The sequence below is a fragment of the Rhineura floridana genome, chromosome 4, assembly GCF_030035675.1.
Source record: "Rhineura floridana isolate rRhiFlo1 chromosome 4, rRhiFlo1.hap2, whole genome shotgun sequence".
Classification (NCBI taxonomy): Eukaryota; Metazoa; Chordata; class Lepidosauria; order Squamata; family Rhineuridae; genus Rhineura; species Rhineura floridana.
The window spans coordinates 159,886,881-159,901,557 of NC_084483.1; the positions used below are offsets into that span (position 1 = coordinate 159,886,881).

The window sequence follows — 14,677 nt, forward strand, 5'->3', positions numbered from 1 at the left end:
TCATCATATCATTGTGGAGTCAAGGGTCCATAGGCAGTACTTGGCTCTCCTTCTTCATCTTTCCTTGCTGCCCATCTATATATCCTGCGGTTTCCTTCCTCTTACTATGTGCTGCTAGTTGTAGCTACCACTGGCATGTAAGATACACAAGGAAGGCTAATAATAAAAAAGTCTTGTGGTGTCTTAAGGACAAGTGTATTGTATGACAATAATTATATCATATGGGATAGCATTGATGCTTCCCACCCCTTCCTCCTTTGCTCAGGAAAAAAAGTTATTCATTTGCATGTGAAAGTTGAAATGTTGCAACGTTTTAATGTCTCTGCTTGTGACTTTAAATTCTCTTTTTATTAACTGGGTATCATCCAGATAATTTTGGTTTTTGCTCATTTTCGGAAGAGCAGACAATAAAACTGACTAGAGTCTATTGTTGGCTGGTGTCACACTTCCGAGAGGGGAAACTGCCTTTGTGCTTTACATTTGCTGCTTCCTAGTAAACCCGTTAGGTATATTCTGTCACTGACCATTGGGGGCAAAAAAGAAATGATTTATAACCATGGCAACAGTTGCTGTGAGAGGCTGGGATCAACAAGAATCTCTTTCATGCCCACATCAATGAGTTGAGGGTGAAGAGTCTCTCCCATCCATTTGGACAAGACAACTAGGGCCACTTTTTAATTTTGACTGAGGTAAGTTCAACTGAAATGTTACACGCTCACTCACTCACTCACTCACTTGCGTAAGGGAAGTTGTTGCTCTTTGCTCTTTTGCTGAATTGGAGCTACTTACTTACTCCCAGGGGACTATTTCAACCTCTTTCCCTCTTCCAGACCCTCTTCTCTCTTTCCCATGCCACCACCAGAAGTGAATGGGGTTTTGTTCAAACAGTGTTTGCTAGAAGTTATGGGAACTTGTGCTCTGGCTGTCAGCTTCAGAGCTTTCTATCACACAGAATGGTTTTAGAGCGAATATACCCTTAAGCTGTGCTTGCTTTGTGTTATATAGTCATTCCATCTGACTGTACTCTCTTGCCTCTAGGCATATGGAAACCTTGGATTTGTTTAAAACGTTACATTTGCAAGTACTTTCAGAGCACCCTTCATGCAGTAGGGACGGAAAGTTCAGTTTCTCATTTTTCCAATCTTAAATTCGGTTCTCCATATTTCTGCAGCAATTTGCAATTTTCTTTAAAAAAAATCCTCATGAAAATTCTCCAGCATTTTAGTGTGATTTTCTCCTAATAAACACGTCTTTGCAGGCAGTTTTGACTAATGTACACATTTTTCAAGCAATTTCTCATCATATAATGCATTTTTGTATGGTATTTTCACTCATGTATTCATTTTTATGCATACTTTCCCCTAGCATATGCTTTACTGGAAACATTGTCTGGTCATTGAACTGCATTGCAAAATATGAACCAGTTTGAATTTCAAAGGACGGCTGTGTTTTGGTTCTCATATTGTTTTAGAAAATGTGAATTTGATAGATTCGGCTTGAAATGCAAACTGAATCAAATTTCTTGCTCATCTCTGTCATGCAGGTTTCTAAAAGCATACCAAAGAGTGGGCTTCATTTCAGAAATATATACATATTGTTACATGTATGTTTGAATCCCCACATGCAAGTATAGTCACTGGAAGCTCAAATGCCACCCCTAGGAGTGCGGTGGGACCTTTTGCTGGAATTAAACCCACACGTCGCTCTTATGTGTGTATAACCTTACTCTTAACCCTAATAAAGCACACAAAGAGTAAAGCAAAGGTTGGTTTATTGAAAGAAGAAACCTTTCCTGAAGAATGCAGCGAAACTCTGAGGTCAGAGTGGAACTTCCGTATCTAGCCTGTGAGGTCTTGAAGAATAAAGGAAAAGTGAATTTAAACTAGAGCTGAGTAAGAATGGTTTCCCAGAATTCCCCACCTTATTCATGGGCAGCGGAATGAGAGATACCATTTTGCCAATTATTCTTGGAAATGGGGCTTCCCATTAACAGTGGCCACAGAAGCACAACTTCTTTTTTCCTTAGAGATTTGTTGGGGTGGGGGCTGTTTTTGTTTTGTTTGTTATTGCCACTGTTGTTTTTGGTTTTGGTTTTTTTGTGGCAGCAGCAGGAGGAACTGTGGCAGGTTGGCCAGGATTTTGCATCCTCCACAATGCCCTGACCCCAGCATAACTGCAGAGTATTGGGAAGGGGAAATGGCAGTGGCCACCAAAAAATGTAAAAAGAAAAAGATTGAGAGTTTTCCGCAAAATGGCTATTTTTATCAGAAAAGAAAATTCTCAGAAAGTTTGTTAGAAAAATCTCTTGGATAAAATTAGGCTCAGCTCTAGCTTTAAACTATGGGAGATATTCAGTGTGAATCCTACTCAGAGTTGAAGTAATAAACATGACTAACTTAAGTTCCTTAATTTCAGTGGGTCTACTCTGAGTGGGACTTAAACTGAATGCAACCCTATGATAGTGAATCACTATGGATGTTCCATACAATTTTTAGTATTTGAAGCAACTAAAAGTGACTGAACATTTCTTCATGAGCAAGCCCACAAAAGGTCCTTCTGTATAAGAAGGAACCTGCATGTGGAGCAGAAAAGTGATATTTCACATGAGGGTTGTGAAAAACTGTAACCTCACCACCACACTGCAGTTTAAACAATGTGAGCTGCCTGTGTATATATTTCTACACAGAATGCTTTGCTTGTAGGGAAGTTTGCTAGTTTGTGAGGCCAACCAGTGATATTTTACTGCATGGGTGGGGAACCTTTAGCTCTCCAGATGTTGCTGAACTACAACTCTCATCAGACCCACCAAGCATGGCTAATGGCCAGAAAAAATGGGAACTGTAGTTCAGCAACATCTGAAGAGTCAAAACTTCCCCACACTTGTTTTACTGCCTGAGGTGAAGGACAAGATGGCGTCCCCCTCTATTCCACGTAAAGACTATCTAACCAGGTGGGCAGTTGACCCTTATTCAACGCTAGTGATAGAACAACATCCTCCATTACACATGAGGGTATCAGGCTAGAAAAAGAGGTACACAGCAGACTAACCTGGGGGACTCAGGGGAAATTGAGGGGGAGAGCCTGTTGCTGTGTCCAGCATCTGCTAACTGAAACAGCTGCCTCACTCTGCCTAACGGTAGGGCCGGCCCTGCTACTGTGTGAAGGGAAGAGGTTTGTAGTCCTCCTTTCCTTTCCAATTAGTCCTTGAATAGTCTCTGCCCTGACATCTAGTGTTTTACAACTCTGGGGATGTAATGATTTGTTGAGGCTTCCCTGTCTAATTCCTGGTTATATACTGTTGGGCCTGTCATTACTCGAGGTGTATTACGGATTGCCGCTGCAGCTGGAATGTATATCTACCCATGTCTGTGTATGAGGTGTTTATCTGATCTTGGAGCTGCTCCTGCTACTACTTGTCAGCATTGTTTATGAAGCCTGGTGGAATTAAATGTTATTGATTACAAGGCAGGGAGTAACTGCGAGATCAGCAAGTGGAAATTTAGGTAGAGATTTGTCAAAAGGATGAGACTGCAGCAGCTAAAACTTTAAACTTTTAATTGGCTGCGCCAGGGATCTTTCCCACTAAGGCCAGCCATCACATGCTCAGAATTTGTGAGTAAAAAACTTCGATTAAGAATTGGATAGTGTCTTCTACCACACCCCAAAATGTTTTGGGGCCAAATGTTTGTAAGATTCATAGAGAACTAGATGACATTGACACTGGAGGTTATTTGATGCCTTTGTTTTCAACATCTATCTCCTGTTTTCTCAGTGCCCTCTTACTCTGATTAGGATTGCTGTGTGCTTAGGGTTAAGGACAATGCAATTCCAGAACTGAGTTGGAAAAAATTGAGTTGTCCATGTCAGAAATTTACATATAGACCAGCATGCCCACATGGTGCACTCAGGCAAAAGTGGAGACCCCACGGCAACAGTGCTCAGCAGAGCTCTCGGCTCACATGCCTATACTTGTTAACATCTCCATCTTTATTATGCTGGCCTACACCCCAAAGTAATGTGGCTTCATCCTGTGCAAGGCAACCTGCCAGGGGGCCAAGGGGAGGCAGAAGGAGCCTTATTTGCTGCCCTGGGCTCCTTTTGGAAGGAAGGGCGGGATATAAATTTAATAAATAAATAAATGCTTCAGTTGTGCATGCTCTGGTAACCTCTAGATTGGATTACTGCAATGTGCTCTACGTGGGGCTGCCTTTGAAGACAGTTCGGAAACTACAGCTAGTGCAAAACGCAGCTGCTAGACTGCTGACAAGGACTAGGCGATCTGCACATATAATACCTGTTCTGGCTCGTTTGCACTGGCTACCTATTTGTTTCCGGGCCAAATTCAAAGTGCTAGTTTTGACTTATAAAGCCTTACACGGCGCGGGACCACAATACCTAGCGGAACGCCTCTCCCGATATGAACCTACCCATTCACTGCGTTCAACATCTAAGGCCCTCCTCCGAGCTCCGACTCACAGAGAAGCTCTGAGGGTAGTAACAAGATCTAGGGCCTTTTCAGTGGTTGCCCCCGAATTATGGAACAGTCTTCCCGATGAGGTGCGCCTGGCGCCTACACTTTTATCTTTTCGGCACCAGGTTAAAACCTTTTTATTCTCCCAGGCATTTTAATCTATTTGTGCTTTTAATGTATATCTGGCTGTTTACTTGTTTAATAATGTATATTTTACTGTTTTTGTAATTTTATTGTATTTTATCCATGTTGTGCACCGCCCTGAGAGCCCCCGGGCTGTGGGCAGTATATAAATCGAATAAAATAAATAAATAAAATAAATAAATACATTTGATTGGTCCAACATAGGGGATCTCTGACTAGGAATGAGTCAATTATGGCTTCTCTCACCTTCTCATTTTTCCATTGTTAAGGTCAGTTCAGTTCTCCACATCAGTTTGTGATTTAAAAAAAAATCCGCATGAGAATTCATCAGCATTTCAGTATGAATGTATCCTAATATACATGTTTGTATGTTGCTTTTACACACAAGTTTTACCAAGCTATTTCCCCTAAATCAATGCATTTTCGTATGTTGTTTTCACTAATATATGCATTTTTATGATCATGTTACCCTACTGTATGTATTGTTGTACATATTACTTGAGAGGAGAACTGCATTGCAAAATTCAGAGAAGTGGAAATTTTAAAGGATGGCTGTGTTTCAGTTTGTGTTCGTTTCAGAAACTGCAAATTAGGCATGCCTGCCATTAAACGTTAATAGAATCAAATTTCTCCGCACCCCTATATCTTACCCACATTTTTGGAATATGTAAGTGATTATTAAATGGTCTTTTTCATATTGCTTTTTATATATTGTTAAGGATGGAATAGCCATCACAGCGCCAACCGTGTAGCGCAAGATCACTTGCATGCCCTCTGCTTTATTGCATTATCCTGTTACCTCCTGTTTTCGTAATGCCTGTAGCATAACTCAGCCATGGTATATTCTTGGGAGGTTCAAGCATCCATCTGAGTCCCAGGTTCCTGATTAAGGCTTATTAAAGAAGACTATAAAGGGAAATAAAGAAAGGCAGTGAATATGCTTGATAAAAGAAAATAGAACTGCTTACTGGTTTACCGAAACCTACATGGAGCAATCTTGCATAGCAAGCATACTTATGCAGAGAGGCAGGCATCCTTTCCAGGCTATCACTATTTTGCAGGAAAGATTAAATCATATACTGACAAATTTAGGTTTGTACAATTCAAGTGGATTAAAGCACTCTTGTGCAACAAACCTGCTTTGAAATAAACCCAGAGTTTTGGTGGTAAGGAAAGTGAAGGGAAAAGGCATTAGAAAGTTTGGAATAACAATAGATTGACGGAAAGTCATATAATCTCTGCGCAAACAAATCAGGATGAATGTTCCATAAACAGCTAACGTATAACCGTCACACAAGCTTTATGCAAATCAGGATCAATGCTCAATAAACAGATTGTCTGGAGGTTACTTTGTCATTCTGTAGAGCCTCTTGAGATGGTTAGGAAGTGACAAAGCCTAGGAGAAAATATTCCATTTTGTATGATGTCTAGCCAGGAGGGTCATGAGTGATAGCCAAGGGATAATCCACCAATGAGGTAGGCTGACTGGTTTTGGTGTGAGCCAGCTCCTAGGCAAATAATGTCTGAGGAAAGCTGCAATCAATGTGAGGAATCACTTTGACAAGTAAGAATGATGTAGCCCATCCTTTCCAGCACCAGAGAAATGTGTGGATTTAAAGGAGGCTTGAGGGGATATTTTATACATTTTGGATGTGTGTGTGAGAGAGAGAATTTATGGAAACAAGACCTTATTATTATTTAATTTTTATATCTCGCTTTTTAGAAAATTTCTCACAAGGTGTTAAATAATAATATAAAGTTAAACAAACATATCACGTACTGTATAAAACATTCCAATAAAACATTGATAAGTACAAAAAAACCTTCATGGATAAAATAGTACAAACCAACAACTGATTGAACAAGCAGACAAGATATAGCCAAGCCCATCCGTGGAAACGAAAGCCACCAGTTATTAGTGCTGCTTCAGAAAAAAGGCTGTGAGGAAAGAAAGTCTCCAGAAATTTCCAGAAAGCCTGCAGTGTTGTGGTCTGATGGAGCTCTGTTGGCTGTGACTTCCCTGGCGCTGGCAAGGAGTATGCCTTCTGCCTCGCACCCATACTTGACCTCAAAATGTGGGCAGATCCCAATCCTTAAGAATCGTATATGGGACAGTGCTGGACTCAACAGCTCCATAATTATCCTATCTGAAATGAAGGCTGTTTATATTGTTGTTTTACCAAGGAGCTTTCTGTAGTAATTTGTCCAATCCTCAGAAAACCAACTATGTCTTTGGTTAGAAAATAACTTCCTGTGAAATCTGAACTCTGGCTTGTCCCTTGGTGTGAAGTTTTTGGCATAATAACTAAATACATTAGGTTTGTGAAAGGAATAAGTCTGCTCATGTCCTTTCCCTTTGCCGGAAAAGTCAGATGCGCCATCCAAAGGGCAGGCATTTTAAAAAATCAGCTTTAGGCAAGCTTTGGATTGCTGTGTTGATAACCCTTATTGAACTTTTGTAGATTTGGAGCAAGAATAATGAAGCTGCGGGGAAAAATAGAAGAGTGTTAATTTGTAAGGATGGAGGTGCTTAAGCTCAGGCCTTTTGTGTCCTGCCCTAGGCCGCTGAAGTCAGAACTGAATGCAAAGGTGTGCTTTTCTTTAATAGGTTTAACAGAAAATTTCAGTTCAGAATGCTTCATAGATCAGCTTACAGGTTACATAGGATACTGCAACTCTACTCAGCATAACTAGGCAAGACTACACACAGCTAAGACATTGCAGCAATTGGACAAGCCCCCTTAAGCCCTTAAGTAAGTGTGGGTGGGTTCATCTACTTGTGTGAGGAAGGGGTCACTAAACGGGCACACACGGGCACATGAGCACTCCTCCATAGAGGGACTGGGGGAAGCCTTTGAGCTTGCCTGTGCAGTTGCCTCTGAGGAAAGGGTGGCAGAGACACATCTGCGAGATTCTCCTCCCTGGGAGAGGAGGGGTGTGTGGCAGCAGCAGTAGCAGAGTGGACGGGAAGGGGGCGACAGGGAGGTGAAAGGACAGTCTCTTGATCAGGCAATGTCTTCTCAGTTGTAATTTGAGCTACGGGGAGTGAAGCTGTCAGTGTCAACGTAGCTGTGGCTTGCAGCTTCAACGTTCTCTGACTGTGAGACACCAGAACAAAAACTCACCAAACAAATTCACAAGTGGATTCCCCCCTTTACAGTTTTGGTTCCATATCTCTCTCTAAAATATATGAGACAGGAAGTCTTACTTGTTGGGCTTATACAAAAGAGCAAGAAGAGTCTTCTCTTGAGAAACCTCGGCTGATTTTTATTACTTATTTATTTATTTCAGAAATGTTTTTGCTACCTTTCTGGGCAAAGGCATTAAAACAATATAAAACAAATTTTAAATATATACAGAACAATCCAATTACAAAGCTAAAAACAGCAGCAGCACATCACTGTTTAAAAAATGCAGATTGAAACAAAAAATACTTCCTTCAGGAGGGAGTTCCAGAGTTATGGGGCCACCACTGAAAAGACTAGTGGCTGCTAGTTTAATGGTCCTCCTTGATGGGCCTGCAACCAGAGCCCTGAGCTTGATCTTAAGGCCTAGACAGGTTTGTATGGGTGCAGGCATCTTCAGATTACTGGTTAGGGCTTTCAAGGTTAAAACCAACCCTTTAAATTGAGAGCAGATGGAAAAAGGTTTGACTACTTACCCTGCAGGGTGTTTCACCTTTCCCTTCAGTGCATGCCATGTCTTACTTTTAAAAAAAATCATTTGGATGTGCTTTTACTTTAGCTGTTTGATGGTAGTGGCAGTCAGTGGTCCCTACAGGGAAGAAAGCAGATTCCAGTTTTCTAAAACAATGCCATTTCCACGTGGAATTGATTCTGTTTCTTTTTTCTTTCCTCAATAGCTTATTAATATTGACCAGTAGCAGCTCAAAAGCTTCTCAGAAGATAAGGAGGAAGTTAGGGATGCAAGGAAGGAAATCATCATTGAACAAGTGGTGGCAGGCCAGCTCCAGTCACTCTTGATGAGACCGATTATCTGGATCCATTTCAGTCAGGTTTCAGGCCTGGTTTTGGCACAGAAACAGCCTTGGTTGCCCTGTAGGATGACCTCTGTCAGGAGAGAGACAGGGGGAGTGTGACTCTGTTGATTCTCCTTGATCTCTCAGCGGCTTTCTATACCATCCACCATGGTATCCTTCTGGGGAGACTGGCTGAGTTGGGAGTGGGAGGGACTGCATGGCGGTGGTTCCGTTCCTACTTGGAAGGTTGGCTCCAGAAGGTGGTGCTTGGAGAACATTGCTTGGCACCCTGGACTCTCCAGTATGGGGTTCCGCAGGGGTCAGTTCAACATCTACATGAAACTGTTGGGTTCAGTCATCTAGAGCTTGGGAGTGCGTTGCCATCAGTATGCTGATGACACGCAGCTCTATTTCTCCTTTTCATCCTCTTCAGGTGAGGCTGTCAATGTGCTGAACCAGTGTCAGGCTACAACAGTGGACTGGATGAGGGCTAATAAACTGAGGCTCAATCCAGACAAGACTGAGATGCTGCTAGTGGGTGGTTCTTCTGACCAGATGGTGGATGTCCAACCTGTCCTGGATGGGGTTGCACTCCCCCTAAGGAGCAGGTTCGTAGCTTGGGGGTTCTGCTAGAACCATCTCTGTCACTTGAGGCTCAGGTAGCCTCGGTGGCACGGAGTGCCTTCTACCAACTCCGGTTGGTGGCCCAGCTATGCCCCTATCTGGACAGGGATAGCCTGGCTTGAGTTGTCCATGCTCTGGTAACCTCCAAATTAGATTACTGCAATGCGCTCTATGTGGGGCTGCCTTTGAAGACAGTTTGGAAGCTGCAGCTTGTGCAAAATGCAGTGGCCAAACCGATTCTGGCCCGCTTGCATTGGCTGCCTGTATGTTTCCGAGCTTGATTCAAGGTGCTGGTTTTAACCTATAAAGTCTTACATGGCTTAGGACCACAGTACCTGATGGACCGCCTCTCCCAACATGAACCCACCCGTACACTGTGCTCAACATCTAAGGCCCTCCTCCAGGTGCCTACTCTGAGGGAATCTGGGAGTCTGGCAATCAGGGAGAGGGCCTTCTCAGTGGTGGCCCCCAAATTATGGAATGATCTGGTTGACGAGGTGCGCCTGGCGCCAACACTGTTATATTTTCGGCACCAGGTCAAGACTTTCCTCTTCTCCCAGGCATTTTAGCATGTGTTTTTAAATTGTTTTTAATTTTTTTAAAATTCTGTTTTAATTTTTTTTGTGTGTTTTAAAATTTGTATATTTGTTTTTATTGTTTTAATTGCTGTAAACCGCCCAGAGAGCTTCGACTATGGGGCAGTATATAAATATAATAAACAAATAAATAATTGTCAGTGGAATGTTACAGAGGCAATAATGTGGTGTTCTCACGTCAACAAGTTTCTGCTTGTTGCTTTTTTGGGCACCACTGATTTGACTTTTGATTTTAAATCCCTTGGGACTCAGAAACTGGCACTGGCTTTCTTTCTCCTTTTTAAAGCTAGTAAGTTGGCAGGTCGCCTGGTCTCCCCTGACACCAAGGTCCCACATATCTGTTTGCATCCTGTGTGCCAAATGCCTAAAAAAAGGAGCCAATCAAATCACACTTGCCTAATGCATTAATGAATCTCCTTATACACTGCTAGCAAGCTTAATTCTTTAGCTAGCGGTAACAGGGGTTTTACAGCTGGGAAGGGGTGCACATTCCACAAAGGGGACCAGAGGGGGCAAAGGATGTTTTGGGGAGTGCAGAACCCCCAAATCAGACCTGTCCCACTGTAGAAATTCTAAAACAATCTCCCAAGTGTTAGCTGGGGGTATCTGGATGAGAATGGACGTAGGTTCCTCTTCTTTTTGTCACTGTTGTAGCATATGTTCCTTTTGTGTTGCAGTAGTTTCTACTTTTTGGCAAGTGCAGCTGATTTGGGAAAACCGAAGCTGAATAGGGTTTATTTACTGCTCTAAAGTGAGCTGTTTCTTAGAACACTCCAAGAGTTGTAATAGCTACTAGCATGCTTGGCAGAGTGCACTTGAATGTACAGCAATGCATTGCAATGACCTTTGGTATCACTGGAAAAGTGTGGAGGCAATAACTTTTTTTAAAAAAACTGAGTTAACAGGGTGCTTGCTCAGTTTGGGTTGGGTTTAGGAAACATATGCTCTTGAGGTTTGTGAGAAGCCAATCACAGTTCCGATCAAAAGTAGCTCTAGTCAGGAATGTGTGTATCTCTGTGCTGGCCTTCCCTAATGTGGTGTGTGTGTTTGTGTTTTGTGTGTGTGTGTCAATAACTATATCTCATGCTTTTCAGTTTGAACCAAATTTACCAAAGTGCTCAGCAATAAAGATACTTTAAAATATCACAATCAATTAAAACACCCACCCAAATAGCAACAAGTTGGAAGGCTAAAAACAAAAATTGATTAGAATACAAGAATACAATACCAGGGGTGGGGTAGGGAGCTATTAAACCCATCAGTGCAGAGTTCTTGCCATATTATTGTTTCCTAAACAGCTTGGGCACACAAAAAGTTGTTAACCTGGCATCTAAAACTGAACTAAGAAAGTACCAGGTTAACCTCTCTGCAAAGAGCATTCTGTAAGCTTGGGTATAAACAACGGAAAGGCCCTTTCCCTGCTCAGGTCAACTCTAAAGGTGGGAGCACCTGGAGAAGGGCACCTCATGACAATCTTAATTTGTGGACAGACAGGACTGCATGGGAGAATGCAGAATGTGGTCCTTCAGTTTAATTTATGAAGCTGAAAAGTAGAATTCAATTAAAGTGTGGTTACATTGAACAAAGGCAACCCCTCTTTAAAAAAAAATAAAATAAAATCCCAACAATCCTATTTTATATCATAGTCCCGATTTAAAACTACTGTGCTGATCTCTGAGGTCAGGCATTCTGGCCTGTATCCTTGTTTTTTAATATTTAAACTGTGCTAATCTTATTTCTGCATTCTGCATATAGTGGAGTCGTTTTGCCATTGTAGATATTACCAGTTATGTGAGCAGAATATTTCCTCTGGGTCATGACCTGTCCATAAATTGCTTATTGTTATGTCTTTTTCTATTACAGGTCTTGAATACAGTTCTCTTTTTGTAGCATTGCCCTTCCAATGGTTGGTTGCTGAGTTGCTGCACACACTCCATACATTTAAAAACACATTTCTGCCCTCACCCAAGAATCCTGGGAACCATTGTTGCTTGGGATTGTAGGTATGTGAGGGGGACTGAAGCTAAATTTCCCAGGATTCTTTTTTTGAGGGGGATGTGCTGTAACTGTAGTGTGTGTAAGCACACCTTCTTTATCTATTAACAATGACTGCAAAAAATGTTAGGAGAGGCTCTAGACCTTTTCTTTCCTTCCATACTGTCCTGAGTTCCTGACACAGCATGTGGCTCAGTTTGAAAGGTTCTAGTCCATAATCTAGTTTTTTCCCAAGACCTTCACTTAAGAGCAGACGAGTTTCTCTCTAAATTTGCGTTTTCCTCTTTCTTAGAAAAAATCACTGGCATTTTCTCAGGCTATAACAAACAGGTTACTCATCTTGATTGTGCAATCAGGCAGCAATATCTACTCAGAGTGATATGAAGGAGCCTGCCAAAGATAATCAAAACATTGTTTTGTTTTGTTTTTAAAGGAGTTAAAGGTGGACTTTCTTGTTTGTCTTTATAATGTTTGGCAGAATGAAAAATGTTTGTAGTCCCCCAGTTGCTCAACTATTTGGGGGTGGACTATTGCTGATGGACACTTGGGTCTGGTATAAGATATGAAGAACTAGTACTGCCTTGAAGAAGAATATAAAAGCTTCCCCAGTATTACCTCTGCTAAGAAATACATTATGAAATACATCCATGGGGGACCTTTATAAAATCCATAAGCTTACCTTCATTCTTGCTGCATTATGGTCCAACATAGTATTCTAAAAACAGTAGCTAAGAATGCTAGCACATTAGGCAAGAGGGCTCAGGCCCAGTGCTAGTGGGCAGCCAGGTGGGGCACTGGCTGAGGGTCCAGGAGCACAAGGGCCCATCGCCAGCCTTAGCCCAATCCTGCCATGCTGGTGCTTATCCTCCTTTCTCTGCCACCTCCTTCTTTCCCCTCACAGCCGTCTCAGCCCCTCCCTGTTCTGCTCCCTGATGCCCAGCTCAGCCAAGTCTCCCCCACGTTCATTTGCTTGGTTGCCCGCTCACCTGGGTTGACAAAGCTCATGACAGTGTCACCTCTCTCGCCTCCAACTCTCTGCAAAAATTACCAAGCTCAGTGAAAGCTGAGTGGAATGCATATATAATTTGTAAATTTGAGATAATGTTTATTTTATTTTATTTTATTTTTGCATTTAACAATAACACTTGGGCCTGTTTTTAGTTTCAAATAATATTTTGCAGCTCCCCCATATAATCTCTTTCAACTCTGATCCTAAATTCAAGCAAGAGCATGCCTCTTGCTTTAAATTTGTTATTAGTGGAGGAAAGCTATTTCATATTTCAATGTAATAAAATGCAATTTAAAAGACTTTTTTAGGCCAAATCCTAGCAACCACTCAAAAAAATTCATGTGAAACCCCTTTTTTGATGTTTTATTAACATCCCTATTTTAACCCTGTTCTGTAATAAGAGCATATTTTCTCTTGCTTTCTTCTTTGTGTTAGCCAGAGTGAACACAATCTGAGCAGGAGCTACATCTGTGCAGCTGATGGTAAAGCTGAAGTGTACCATTAAGCCAGTATAGGGTTGCCATATTCCAGTTCCACAAATCCGGGCAGATTAATTTGCATATTATGTAAAGTATTTGCATATTATGCAAATTATTCGCATATTATTTGCATATTATGCAAATATTTGCATATTAATACTTGGATTGTCCAGTTGTTTTGTTTTTGTGCCTAGGAATTACCACCAAAAACTGGGGAAAGATGTGAGAAATCTTTTTTTTAAAAGCAACATTTTTAGCCTTAAATGCCTAGACTCTAGTTTCCAACACTATGGAGTATTTATTGATTGATTAAGAGAATTTATATCCTGCCCTTTTGCTGTTAAAAACAGAGCTCAGCACAGCTTACAAATATAATAAAAACAAAAATACACAATCAATATAAAAACATAATAAAAACACAAAATAGCAACAAACATAAAGTAAGTCAGGGCAACAGTACGGTTAACCATATACGATATATTTCAAAGATGTGGTGGGTGGAGAAAAACAAGAAGCCAAAATGTTAGGAAAAGGAGTCTTTCACACCACATGCTCAGTTGTAAATACTGTTGCAGCAAGCTTTACAAGTTCCTCCAGTATTCCACTGGTGCAGGCACTCAGACATTCAAAGTATCTGTATGTTTCTTAGGTTTTATAAAAGCAGAGCTTTGCTTAACTCAAAATTTCTTCTCCCTTTGATCAACCACATCTACACAGGTTCCACCTCCATACTCAAAATGAAACTGGGCCTGGAAGTGTGCAACAACCTTGCTAATTAGATTACCAATGCCAGGATGTCTGTCTTATCGACTACTCTCCTGTTCCCCCCCCCCCCCCGGGCATCATGAAAGACCCAGTCCTGGGCTCAGAAAGAAAATAAATATCTGGTCCTCTTCAAAGTATTGATAAGCCTCTTGTTTTAATTGAAATAATAATTATAAATTCTTGTTCTTATCACTAATGGGAGTTAATTATCTTGCATATGCTGCTGTTGCTTCTATGGCTGTAACGGAGTGAGGTTAAAGATAAGTGAAATGCAAATAGGAAAAAAACAACACAAAAGGCAGTAACACTTTCCATACCTACCACAACAAGATTCCTATGAGTAAGGCAGAAAACTAAGCATCTCACAACCAAAAATATGATAAATGAAGAAATATTTATATAAAAGCATGACTATCAAATATATTTATTATTTACACAAACTGTAAAGATATTTATAGTGCAATCCTAGGTTTATTTATTCAGAAGCAAGTCCCAGCGTATTCAGTGGGGCTTACTCAAACAGGGACAGAAATGCAACTTCAAGTGATAAGCAACTTCATTCACACAACCCAAAATTCCAAATCATGCCACTTTACGCTGTTTTGCAACTGTTTA

The 14,677-nt window shown here is 41.2% G+C and overlaps 1 protein-coding gene across 1 annotated transcript in view; it reads left to right on the forward strand.

Moving 5' to 3' along the window:
• The first annotated feature begins 10,287 nt into the window (after nucleotides 1–10,287).
• Nucleotides 10,288–14,677, forward strand: part of TOGARAM2 (TOG array regulator of axonemal microtubules 2) — a 108,466-nt gene continuing 104,076 nt past the window's right edge. Inside the window, exon 1 of the mRNA XM_061624961.1 lies at nucleotides 10,288–10,436. The gene's annotated coding sequence lies outside the window, so the exon portion shown is untranslated. The remainder of the gene's footprint in view (nucleotides 10,437–14,677) is intronic.